The 13,089-nt window shown below is 31.9% G+C and overlaps 1 protein-coding gene and 1 long non-coding RNA gene across 2 annotated transcripts in view; one reads left to right on the top strand and one right to left on the bottom strand.

Annotated features, from left to right (window-relative positions):
- side-V (sidestep V) overlaps positions 1–13,089 on the top strand; it is a 494,192-nt gene that overhangs the window by 81,423 nt on the left and 399,680 nt on the right. The gene's annotated exons all lie outside the window — the stretch shown is intronic.
- The window catches only part of LOC137246279 (uncharacterized), a 94,301-nt gene continuing 82,679 nt past the window's right edge, over positions 1,468–13,089 (bottom strand). The window contains exon 3 of the long non-coding RNA XR_010951434.1: positions 1,468–1,565. This is a non-coding gene — a long non-coding RNA (uncharacterized lncRNA). The remainder of the gene's footprint in view (positions 1,566–13,089) is intronic.

The following is a 13,089-nucleotide window of genomic DNA, read 5'->3' as shown; positions in this document are numbered from 1 at the left end:
CAACCGATCATTCAGATAGAAAGATTTTTAGCCATTTCTCCCTTAATTTAGAAAGTATAAACGTGAAACTCAGTGATATATATTTTAATATATCATAGAAGATTTTCTGGCAAAATCACTTTGATCGGAGCTATATATAGTATATATCCCATACAACCGACCGTTCAGATAGAACGATTTTTGGCAATTTCTCCCTTAGTTTCCAATATAAAAACGCTAAAACTAAACTTGGTGATATTTATTCTAATATATCATAGAAGATTTCATGAAAAAATGATTTCGATCGGAGCTATATATATTATATATACCATACAACCGATCTTTCAGATAGAGAGATTTTTAGCCATTTCTCCCTTAATTTCGAATATAAAAACGTCAAACTTGGTGATATTTATTCTAATATGTCATAGAAAATTTCCAGAAAAAATCACTTTGATCGGAGCTATATGTATATAGTATATACCTATCCCATACAACCGATCGTTCAGATAGAAAGATTTTTGGCCATTTCTCCCTTAGTTTCCATTATAAAAACGTGAAACTTGGTGATATACATTTTAATATATGATAGAAGATTTCCTGTAAAAATCATTTCTAGCGGAGCTATATATAATATATATCCCATACAACCGATCGTTCAGATAAGGGGGTTTTTCCCATTTTTTATTTTATATTTACCTTAAAAATCGTTTAGGTATGTACATCTGTTCACTATATATTTCTTATCTTATACATCCGATTATTTGGAGATTACGAATGGGATAAGATTATGGTTCAGCCACATTCATGAAAGGTATGAAGTCTTCGGCACAGCCGAGGACATTCCCGTCCTTATTTGTTTTTTTTTTTTTTGAATATGATTTGATTATAATTTTTTATTGTTTCAAGCTAATATCTTTTATAAAAGTAACTCGCTTGATGAGCAGAAATTACGGTGGGTGTGGTAAGCATATCAATTTTTTTTGCTATTTCTCTTTCTTTTTGATCTTCTTAACAATTCCCTTTTGAAATTGTCTTTAGCGTTTTTTTTCTTTTAACCTATTGTTTTGCGCTTTTGTTGCAAACATTCTTGCGTTTAGATTCATGTGGCACCTACTTAAGGTCTATATAACCATGGTTTTTATTGTGGTCTTTGGTAGCGCATATATTATCATCATAAAATGTTCCTGCAGTTAGACTTTGCGTGTTTGCTACTTACCAATTTTGTTGTTTTACCCGATTTGCAACCATTGTTGTAAATTGGTTGGCATCATGCAAATGTATTTTATTGATTTTCTAGTTAAGAACTAATTTTCGTATTTTTACTGGTCGTTTGATAGGTTGCGTACAGGTTTTGCTGTTTTATGGTGTTTGTCTTTTTTTAAGCGGACTGCTAAAATTTGTTAGTTGGAATACTCACATATATTCAATTGATGTTAAGATAGACACATTCGAAATGAATTCCATCATAAGGAATAAAATTTGCAGACAGTGTTTTGGTACCAGCAGCCAGTATCCTCGATTATCATTCTCAACAAGCGCTGCTCTGAATTTAATTAATGTGGGAATTTATTGTGAACATCCAGCTAAGAAAGAAGAAGATATTCAGTAAGAAGCACAAATACGTAGAAGAAGATTAAAGACGTAGAGTAAAACGAAAGCGTGTTGCATAATTAAAGGGAGAAAAGAGCGAGAAAGACGAAAGATGAAAAGCGAAGCTCTTAAGACGAAAAGCGAAGCTAAGAAGAGTTTGAAGACAACAAGCAAGCCGTAAAGACGTTCAATTTCATTAAAATTCACTGTATACATTATCTAAACTTTGTTAAAATACAATTAATCTCATGAAATATATCTAAATCCTACATTTTTGGGGGCTCGTCTTTGTGACTAAAGCTGTGCAAACAAATCTCTAGATTGAAGATATTTACAAGGTATAATCGAAACAGATGTCGCCTTGTCCGTCCTGATGTCACGTTGTTTAAATTTTTCCCAAATTATTAAATAAATTATAAAATTAAAAATTGCTTGAAATAAATGTTTTCGCACAATTAAAGCAATACGGGCAATCCCCGATTAATTCATATAAATCTCAAAAACGTTTCAGAAAAAAATTCGAAAATTCGAGAAAAATTTTGATTTGTTTTGAACTTTTTTTATAGAGTTTTGCAAATTTTTCGATTTGCATTTTTGTAGCCCAATCAATTTTAGTCTAACAATTTATAAGTTATAGTTTCCTCCAAACTCGTATTGATTTTTGCCAACTTTTTTCTGAATGTTGTTTTATTCTTTCTTCCATATGAAGTTCGCATAGCTTTATTTTTAATATAGAAGAAAATCTGAAAACCTCTTCGGAAAAAAGTCAATCCGAATCTGGAGAACTATTTAAATTGTACTTTTATGGATTAAAATTAATAAGGCTTAAAAACTGCAAACTCAAAAAAAAATTCAGAAAACTCCAAATAAAAAAGTCAAAATTTTCATAAAATTTTCTTGAATTTTCGAATTTTTTCGAAAACGTTTTAAAATTGATTTGCATATTTTCAGTTACAAAACTCCTAAAAGTTCTTCTGAAATTATCGAAAATAAAAAACGATTACTTCAATTAACGAAATTGTATAGTTGATATATGTTGGAACGATTTGGCGTCACTCCTTTTGAAGACAAACCGGTTTCAGCGTTGTGCCATCTTCGGTGTAATTTTTCGTTATCTCTGTCGGTATTTATAAAGATTTGGCATTTCTATATTACTTTACTTCAACAATGAAGGCTTTTCACTTCTCCTAAGAAAAAATATATCATCAAATCAGCCATAACAACAATGCGAGGGTTGCGTTTTAGACCTAAAAAAAACTGTGCTTTCCCTTTTAATGTTATGGTCCTTCTAATGAAAAAGTAGCAAGGCCATTTACAGTCTGTGCATGCTTTTTACGATTATACTCGATTAGTGTGATATTTCTAAGTAGATGGGCCTACGAGAATTTGTAAGTGCCTTCTATGGATGCCCAGCTAATATGGTTTATCTTCGCACTGTGATCTATCGAACGTGGTCTATTTTAGCATTATGCCTGGCCCTTTTTAGCAAGACCTTTGCAGCTACTAAAATAAGAAAAAGGGTAATCGTGAAGTTCGATGTGTAAGCAGACAGATTTTCATATAGAAAACTTATATTCTTAAATTAAATAGAGATTACCCAGAAATTTATGTAAAACGTCCTTAGAGGCAACTTGACAAGAAACCGGTAAATTAGATGTATTTGAGAAAAGTTTTGAAAGCTTCTTATTGGTCTAACCCGATTCCGAAAAGTTATTGCGTTATCTTCGCTTTTTCGATAGCCTTTTTGATGGCAAATCGATAATTTTTCAATAACTTTTCGAAATCCAATCGATGCAACGCCAATACAAAATTAGTAAGAATCCACTAACACATCGATGAATTGTCTGTAAAAAATCGCTAAAATTTTGATAACATGTTGATAAAAAATCGTTAATTTATCGATAAAAAATTGATATATTTTCATAACAAATCGATTGGATGCTGACACTTAGATAACAAATCGATCATGATTCGATAAAAAATCAATAACTTTTTGATAACATATCGATAACAAACGGATAGCTCGTTTAAATAACTTCGATAACAATTCGATATCCGATCTATAACAATATATTAGTACTTAGATAACAAATTATTAACACGTCATCCATGTTCTGTTTAGGCCTCGGATTTGATTTTTCAATCCATCCTTTCATTTCTCAGTGAAGATAAGCATAAGCATCGTTATTAACATCCACATTGTTATTATACTTCTTCTCTTACTCCTCCTCCATTTCTGTTTGATCTTTTTTACTCGCATAAGAGTATAATTTTGTTTTTCTATGCCTTCTGAGAAACTAAGCGCACCTTCATTAATCCCCTGCTACTCATATAGTTACACTAATTTCTTACCCTCTCCTTGCACAGCGTCTTTTATTCATAATTAGAGTAATTTTTTTCTGATGCCATCCCTTAATTTGCCAAATTAAATAAAGCTCCTTTCAGCTTTATATTAAGTAAAATATTACTTGAGTGTCTTTGCTGCTGGCATGTCCAGTCCTAATTTGTAAACGTTGTACTTTTCGCTTAATTGAAATAAATAACCCAAAGTAGCCGACAAAGCGAGCACACAAATTTTGAATTTGCGCTTTGCCGTTATTTTATTCATAATTTTCTTTACTCAGTGTGAAAAATAAACCGGCAATATATCAAATTAATACTCATATTTATACGTAAAAACTGCCAGTTATTCACCTTGCATGTACTGCGGCTTTTTTTCAGATAGGCAAAATTTTCGCTCAAATACTTTCTCATTCCCATTATTTTCTTTTCCCTTCAAGTCCCATATATTTAATCCGATTTCGCGTTTTCCTCGCATACAGTGAGCATATTTGCGCTATTCAGTAAAAATGTTTGGTGGTAATGTAAATACAACTTTTCTGACACCTGCCAATCTAAAATGTACCCCCGCATTGTGCGCCTGCTTGTATGCAACAAATTAATCTCAATATTACCTTGCTACACTACTATTTTACAAAAAGGTCTTCATTACAATTTTTGTTGCATGTTTTTGGGTGCTTCTATGTGCTTTAGCAGTGAAAAAATAGCGTAAGGCTGTCTGCTGCTACACAGAAATATTTTTTTAATACCCTCTCTCCCTCCGTTCACTATGTTGTAAAACTAAAGCTCAATTACCTGGAAAAACTTTGATTAAAGCTTCACGCTTAACCCTAAATTGCGTTGATTAGTTAGCTAAATTGTTGTTATTATTGCTCATTGTTCTTGATCGTTTAGCATGGACTGCTGCTCTTCCTTTTCTCTTTCCATTACACCTGCTGTGATTATTGTTATTGCTTTGTTGTTGTACTTAGTCTCGCATAGTTGCTTGAATCGTTAGCTCGTTAACCTTTGTTCGTTTTGCCATGCTTAAGCGCTTTTAAAGAAGTTTTGAAGGGCGTTTATTTTTATCTTGTTTATATATTTTGTTATTGTTATTTTGTTTCTTTTCCGAGCAAGCCTTTGATTTCATTGTTAGGTGAGGTTTTTGCGCGCTATATACATCAACTAAAACTTTTCTTATTACCCTGAAAGTATGCTACACGCATTTGCGTTAAAATTCAATTTTAATTGTCCAATGCCAATTTTGTGATTTCTGACAAGGCGCCTCAACAAAACTTTTAATTACGTTTTCTGCTAAGAGGCGTTAACTCCTCTTGTTTTTTCACTGAGCCGCTTAGTTAAGATGTTAGTGAAAGTATTGCTTCTTTTGTTGCTTTTTATTGAAGTTATTGCATACTTTTAAGGGTGTAGTAGGAAAGGAAAGTTTTGGGTAGCTGTTGGCCAGGTGGAAGCACTGAATCTCAGCATTTTTTTCGGAAGCGTTGATGATATTTTTTGTTGCAACCTTTAAAACCTCTTGTTTACCCAGGCTACTCCAAAAAAGTAGGCCAGATTGCACACTTTAAGAAATTTATAGAAATATACGATTTGGGCTTAGTAGGTACCCGCACAAAAGTTGGGGAGCAGATTTTAGTATGTGTACATCGGGTAGAATATGTTTGGCTTCTGATAGATAGGCGAAAAATAGGGTAACCAAATTATTTAATATTAAGTAAACAGTGCACTGGACGATCAGTGTGTAGAGGTTTCGCCGCTCTTTCTTTAACTAAAAAATATGAAATGTTCCTTCAATTTATTCATCAACCGTTTAAACGGTTAAGCGCCAATTAAGTAAGTAAGTATTTATTCATCATTGATAGCCCAAGCAGACTGACCAAGATAGCGAAGACGTCGGACTGAAACACGCTAACTGAATCTGAAAACCGCAATTTTACTCAATTTACTTATTTGGACTTACCCGAGAAGCTCGAACTCTGAACATAGCCTGTGTGAACGAAAAAGGTTATGTTTAAAGGCCTTTCGTATACTGAATCTCCATGCGGGGCCTGATTTTTCAATTGGTTTTGAGACATTTGGTATTATCCTGAATTTTTTTTGCAAACTTGAAGTCTACTTTTAGGCACGGTCGTCACGTTATATTCGGAAATAGACGGCTTCAGCAAACAATATATGTTTGAAATAAAATTATATTTAACTAATAAAACTAAAAATTGAAGCTAACTAAATTATATCGACTGCTTTTTTCTACTGAAAAGGCTAACATTTTATAAAGCATAGTGGGCCTAAAAGTATGCTACAAATATTGATTTCGCTACGTCTTGAATGCAGCTCTAATTTACAGCTTCATAACTTTGCATAAGAATATCTGGAAAATCACAAGCCATTGAATAATCTGACTCAATACTCAGATTCAGAGAACTTTAGACATTTAGAGAAGAAAGTATTGCTTTATTTGTGGCTCTGCATTTATTTTTAATATTTGTCGGCTAGAGCTGACTACAATTGAGGCCGAAGTTGAGCAAATCTGTGCATACCCGGCAGGAAAAGGAGCTAGCTACAAGTCAACTATAAGTTGATATCAAACAAGTGAAATGAACTTGTGTGCATTATTATTCGAGTATTTTCTTTTAGAAGAGCTGATAATTTCGATATGGTGATGGCAGAAAAAAGTCGCAGCTGGTCTCCCCTGTGTAACTTGACAACTATTGGGGTATTCTCGTAAAATGGTCCATTAAGTCAAAAATAGATTATTATTGGTTTTATACGAAAAAATGCGCGAAAACAGGCTTAGCTGCAGCGAGAAAAAAAAATGAGTACAAATTGCGTCTGATATATTATTTCACAAATATTTTTACTCAAATAATCCGGTCATTATTAAATAGTTTCAGCATAAAAAAAACGCATAATCAATTTTTCAATCATTGAGTTAATATTTTTTTGAACACACTTTTGAGTATTATGGATATGCGCAACGGCTGGGATTTTATGTAAAATTACTGAGCATAAATTGTTCGCGCTACATTCGCTCAACGTATTTATTCGGCTATCTGACAGTTCTTTGACATTTTAAAGTGTTGGTTGTGAATAAAACTTTTTGTCTTAATATTGTAGAGAAGTGTAAAAAATAATTTTAAGGCGATCTTTATTTTAAATTTAAAGGATAATTATTTCATTTAGCAACTCACCGTTCAGAAAACAAATTTCCTAACGGCAACATGTTTGCAACATATTAACAAAACCAGTGTTAACTGAAAGCATTCATTGTCGAAAAAAGTTTTCAACCAAACTTACGTTGGTTATTAGAAAAAACTCTTCAATGGCGTCTAAATATATTTGCATCTATACATTTCATTTTAATGGTAATTTTCCGACAATTTTTCTCTTTCATTTTTTTATCGAACAAAGGAACATTTAATCATGGCGTTTTTCCTCCTTTCGTTTCTCCTTTATTTTGGTTTTCTTTATTTGTGCACTTTGTAATTTCTTGCTGTTTGTGGTCGTGTTTTTGTCACTCCCATTCGTTTTTTTTGTTGATAATATTTCAATATTTTTCGTTAATAAAAGCACTCGTTAAATTGTGGGAGTCATTCAAAAGAACAAATTCTAAAAAAAATGCCGTAGGAAGCATGGTGCGACAAGAAATAAAAGCAAAAAATTGATTTTGAAAAAAATGTATTTAAAATAGTATGCAAATATTAAAAAAGTATGTAAATCATATTTCAACCATAACTAAATTTGCTACTGGTTTTGCTTAGTCAACCACTGATGAAGAAATAAAATGCAACCGAAACACGTAGGAGGACGAAAAAAGACTTTACCACTACCCCTCAAAAAGTTCTTTAATAAGAACCTGAAGATAAAGGCAGGGTTTGTTATGGTTCAAACTACTGTCAATACTTTGAAGAAATTCGGTATATCCGGGGTCCTGATTCAAGTTCATCAAAAATAAAAAGATAAATTCAGATAAAGAATGCATTTATAGCGGAAGAGAAAATTTGATATGTAAAGACGTAAACTTTGGAAAAACAACAAGAAAAAAGTACATAAAGCAAAGAGTGTGACAAGCAGAAGAAAATGATGGTGGCTATCAAACGTAGAGAATATAAAGTGAGATGTAAGAAATTTTGGGTTAGAACGGATGACCAAGAGTTCGAGAGGGAGGAGATGTATATATGTTTAGAGAGGCAGGGGGCGGATCGCTCTTAATTACTATTTGGGTAAAGATTGTGTACTCAAAATATAGAAAAACGTGGCTTCTTTTGTTTAAATATAGCCAGTGCCTAAATTGTGAGTTGAGTGAGCGGTCGGAATTTTTATCAAAATTCCAGAATCTTCAATAAAAAAATGATCAAGCTAACAGCTATATTAAATTTTAAGATATATATTTTTGTAAACTGGATTGATTTCCTGTCATCCCTTGTAAAGTTGTTATTCTAGTCCTTTGTAAAGGTATTGTAAAGCTTGTGACCATGTGGTTGCATACTTTTCTGCGCACTTGATACTATTTAAGTTAGTTTTTTTTTTTTGGCCATGGAGTTTTAGCGTTAGTCAATGTTGGAATTTGGGGGCTGAAGTCTCTTAATCACTTCCATGAAGTGAATGTCCTTAATTAATTTAGCATACTTTAGGGCACTATTAAAATTACATGACCGGCAAACGATCATAATCAGCTGCTTAGCTCCTTATTGAGAGTGATCAAATATTGCTTGCTTTTAGGCGCACATGATGTTCTTTTTTATAAGCTTTTATTTAGTTTCACTTTTGTTGTCTGTAATGGAATCTTGCAAGTTAAATTTGATACACTTCCCGGTGTCCGATTGAGCTGAAATTTTGCACACATGTATAACTCCGATGACAATGCAATATTACTTTGTTAGAATTCGATAAATTAATCGATAACACAGTTATCGGTAAAGATTTGTATTTACTTTGGCATAACAGCCTAAGTCCAATACAAGTACCTATCCGTGGATTGTGATATTTGGACGTGGTGAATCAAGCGTGTCACGCGTGGTGAATCTCAACGCTTGCGAAAAGTGGAGACACAACCCTCTGCTGTATTTCTGTGTATAACCAACATAGCTTAATTTTTAAGGCTGTTTAACTCTGTAATCTTTTCTGTAATTTATTTTGCTTTTGGAAAAATTACCTATTTGAAAAGAGCTGGCTGAAAAATATTGGCATAACAGCTTAAGTTAAATCAAGAATGGAAAATCTTGGAAAATTTGAGCAGATGTGGCAATTTCGCGCGTCCGTTGAATGAAATATTGACAATCTGCTGATCACCGCTAGGAAATTAGCGACATTCCATCAACTAAGCAGCACTTTAGCAATACTACTGTTATTATTTGGCCGCTCAAACACACACATATTAATTGTGCATTAAATCTAAAATATACAAATACACCATAATAATTTACACGGCCAAAGCCATAATAATGTGCCCTACTAAAAATTAAAAAAAAAATTCATATTTAAATTAAATTTAAGAAAAAGGCTTTTCTAAGAACAAGCTTCTATTCTATTACTTGTTAATAAAACGAACTAAAAAGTAAAAAATAAAATTAAAGAAAAAAAAACTTTTTTAAAAATAAGCTTTTATTATTTTGGTTAATAAAATTAACTAAAAAGTAAACAATAAATTGACTCTAAAGAAATATAACACTTTATAAGTTCATTGTAAGCTTAAACGATAATTAGGCTTTTTCGTCTGCGACAAAAAAAATCTATATTGTACATAATTATATATTTTTAACATTAAAACTTTACACCTAAATTATTAAATCTTACAGTTTATATCACAGTCCTAATTGTTCTAATAAAAGCGTGTTACATTGCTATAGCAAGAAAATGAGATCCTAAATGTTCTTAATTATACCATCAAAATTTAACACGTGTTTTATTAGAACAATTTGGACTGTGATATAAACTGTAAGCTTTAATAATTTAGGTGTAAAGTTTTAATGTTAAAAATATATAATTATGTACAATATAGAATTTTTTTGTCGCAGACGAAAAAGCCTAATTATCGTTTAAGCTTACAATGAACTTATAAAGTGTTATATTTCTTTAGAGTCAAATTATTGTTTACTTTTTAGTTAATTTTATTAACCAAAATAATAAAAGCTTATTTTTAAAAAAGTTTTTTGTTCTTTAATTTTATTAAAAATTGCTCCTTACTGAGAGTGATCAAATATTGCTTGCTTTTAGGCGCACATGATATTCTTTTTTAAAAATTGCCAGTGATCTAGATCAGCGACTTCAAAAATATGATGAACTTTTATGCGATTGTTAAATTTAAAAAATTGCACGATTTTATTACAAAGAGGAATGAACATATAATTAAAATTTTTTTAATCAAATTTCGCCAGTTAAAATTTTTTTTCACTTTCGATATTTTAAGAAAAAACTTATATGTATTTAGTAAATAACCCCTCTCAAAAATGTTTTGCTAAAAAATTCGAAAAATCGAGAAAAATTTAGGAAAATTTCGAACAGTTTATTCGCAGTTCTTAAAATTTTTTTGAGTACGCAGTATTTTAGCTCAATCAATTATCCTCTAACAAAGTAAAAGGTATAAATCAAAATTCGCATTGGTTTTTGAAAACTTTATATGCAGGAAACAGCATTCATCATTCGGAAAAAAATCGGCCCGAATTTTGGGAGACCGATAATTTGCTCTTCGCTACAAAACTGCATACTCAAAATAAACTGAGAGCTCATAATAGAAAGTTGATATTTTAGTAAACCTTTCTGGAATTTTAAAAATTGGTTGGCATAGTTTCAGTTATAGATTTCCAGTAGTTTTTTCCAAAAATTTGATAAAAATTGCCACTATTATCTTTCTGTTTGCTGCTGTACTTCATTAGGATCAGTATCAGCTCAATCAATCAACTGCCAAAATTTCATACGTTTTGATATGTAACAAATACGCATGGATTAAAATATATTAAAATTTATGCATACCCACGGTTGTGTTTAAACTTTATTCTATCTGATATTTGATTTTTTTTTGTTTTTATTTTTTTCATTTTTATTGCAATTAAATATTTTATGCTAGCAAATTCAATGTTTGCCTTATTTCCCATGAGTTTGATGTGAAATTATAAAAAGTTATGCATGTAGCGCAAAATATTTAACTAAAAATTGCTTGCTTTTATGATTTTTTAAATAAGTTTGAAGGCTTGCAACTCCTACAATGAACAGATACTTTGCTGCAGCGCGTCATTGGCATCCAATGCTTCAATGTGTTTGGCATAACGTCAACTGTTAACCTAAATTTGAGGCCACCCATACAATAGCATTCACAGCGGGATATATACAAAACAACTGCATATTTTGCTGTGTGGAATATGTATGTATGTCCGTATTAGAGATGTGACGGGCGTTCGATTCCGATTACGAAGAATGTACACCTACGACGGCAATTACTTTTTCGACTGTTTTGTAACAGCTTTATAGCATAGTTTCCAATGATTGCTTCCCAACCAGTCATTTCAAGCGTATATTACTAAAAAATTGATACGTCATTTTACCATTACGTGCTTTTCGAGTTTCTTTGAATAAGAAGTTGCCAAAAGCGTGTGTGGATCAGATATGTGAATTGCATTTGCAAGTCAAATGCGATCAAATGAGAAATTTCGGCAAAGCGATTTGTATGACAAAATGCGTCGCATTGGGAACTTTTCACACAAACTGTCGCATTTGGTGCAGTGTAAATGTGAAATAAGGCTTGCTCCAAAGAGCTGGCTTGCATTTGTAGCTTGCACTTTCTGGTGAGCACGGATTCGCCTCCAAACGGGACTCTGCTACGTTGCAATTCTACCCTCCTTTGTGACATATATTTCCATAAAATTGTCAGTGCTATTGTTGCTAAGTGTGCGGCATACTTCTTTGCTTATAATTCGAAATTTGTATTCATATCTGCCTATTGATTATTTGCATAAAGCATAGCAAATGCGCCGTAATATTATTTAAGCTAAAGCTTTGCAAGTATGCTGATATTTATTAGTTTTTTGGTTTCGTGTTTATGCTCTGATTTCGAGCGAGTCAGTTAAGAAAATTGGGTTAAATGAAAACTACCCCACGTGCTCTTCTGATTGATAAATCAATAGCGAGCGAGAAAATGTGTACTGGTCTACTTTTAGGCGCATGTATTAAATTTAGTGAAAATAATGCGAAATTTTTAATAAAACAGCAACATTTTCGGGAAATAAACTTTGCTGATTTCATTGATATATCAGTTGTCTTTAACAATAAATCAAAATTCATCAAAACCAATTATGCTTGTGTTACTAGGGTATGCCATAAATGTCATGGAACTATTTACTAACCTACTGCCCTATTATATTTAATTTTTGCAGTTTTATTAAGCACGTATATTTAATATCTTTCGGATGCATTATTAATTATAACATACTTTCTGTGAATTAGGTAGGCTCGGTTGCAAAAGCAAACGCCTACTCGGCTAAAATTATGTATCAACCAGAATGTTGTGACAAGCAACACTAATAAAACACTACAATTAATCAGCTTACAGTGATCTTTAGCAAATCAGCGACATTTGTCATTTTAATTTGTTTATTGTTGGGCAATAAAGTTGCCAAATACAAAACAAACGAAAAGCATAGTTAATAAATTTAACAAAGTATCAAAATGTAGAAAATTAATTATACCAAATTAAAAAGCAAAAAACTCGAACTCTATAAAAAAAAATGTTCTAACATTTCCTGCATAAAATTGTGGACACCGAAGGCTTGTACGTGCAGAAAACTGTGAAACGAAAATTATGTTCTCTTTGTCAAAAGAAAGGTGAATTGTTATGTGGCAGGGCCGACTAGGTCAGCAGGCTGCTCAATTACAATACTCACATCAGTATTTTTGAATATTTACCAGTTTTTTGTGTGTTCCCAAACACTTTATTTTAGATTCATTCCCAATTTGACAATAATTTACCAGCGCGCATATATCTATTTGTTACAGTGTCACAAGACAATTGCTTGCATTGCTTTTAATTTATTTTTTTTTTTTTCGAAAAAAGACTAATGCACATTTGTTGTAAAATGCGTGCACATTAGACCGTTTCTCGAAAATAAAATATACTCTCCCAAAATATAATATAAAAGCCCAAATAGTTATAAGGGTTATTCCATGGTGACGGGTGAGACATTTTTCTTC

This window comes from Eurosta solidaginis, chromosome 3, assembly GCF_040869045.1.
Source record: "Eurosta solidaginis isolate ZX-2024a chromosome 3, ASM4086904v1, whole genome shotgun sequence".
NCBI classification, from domain to species: Eukaryota; Metazoa; Arthropoda; class Insecta; order Diptera; family Tephritidae; genus Eurosta; species Eurosta solidaginis.
Note: the sequence above shows the minus strand (reverse complement) of the source record. Positions and strands in the feature narration are given on the sequence as shown.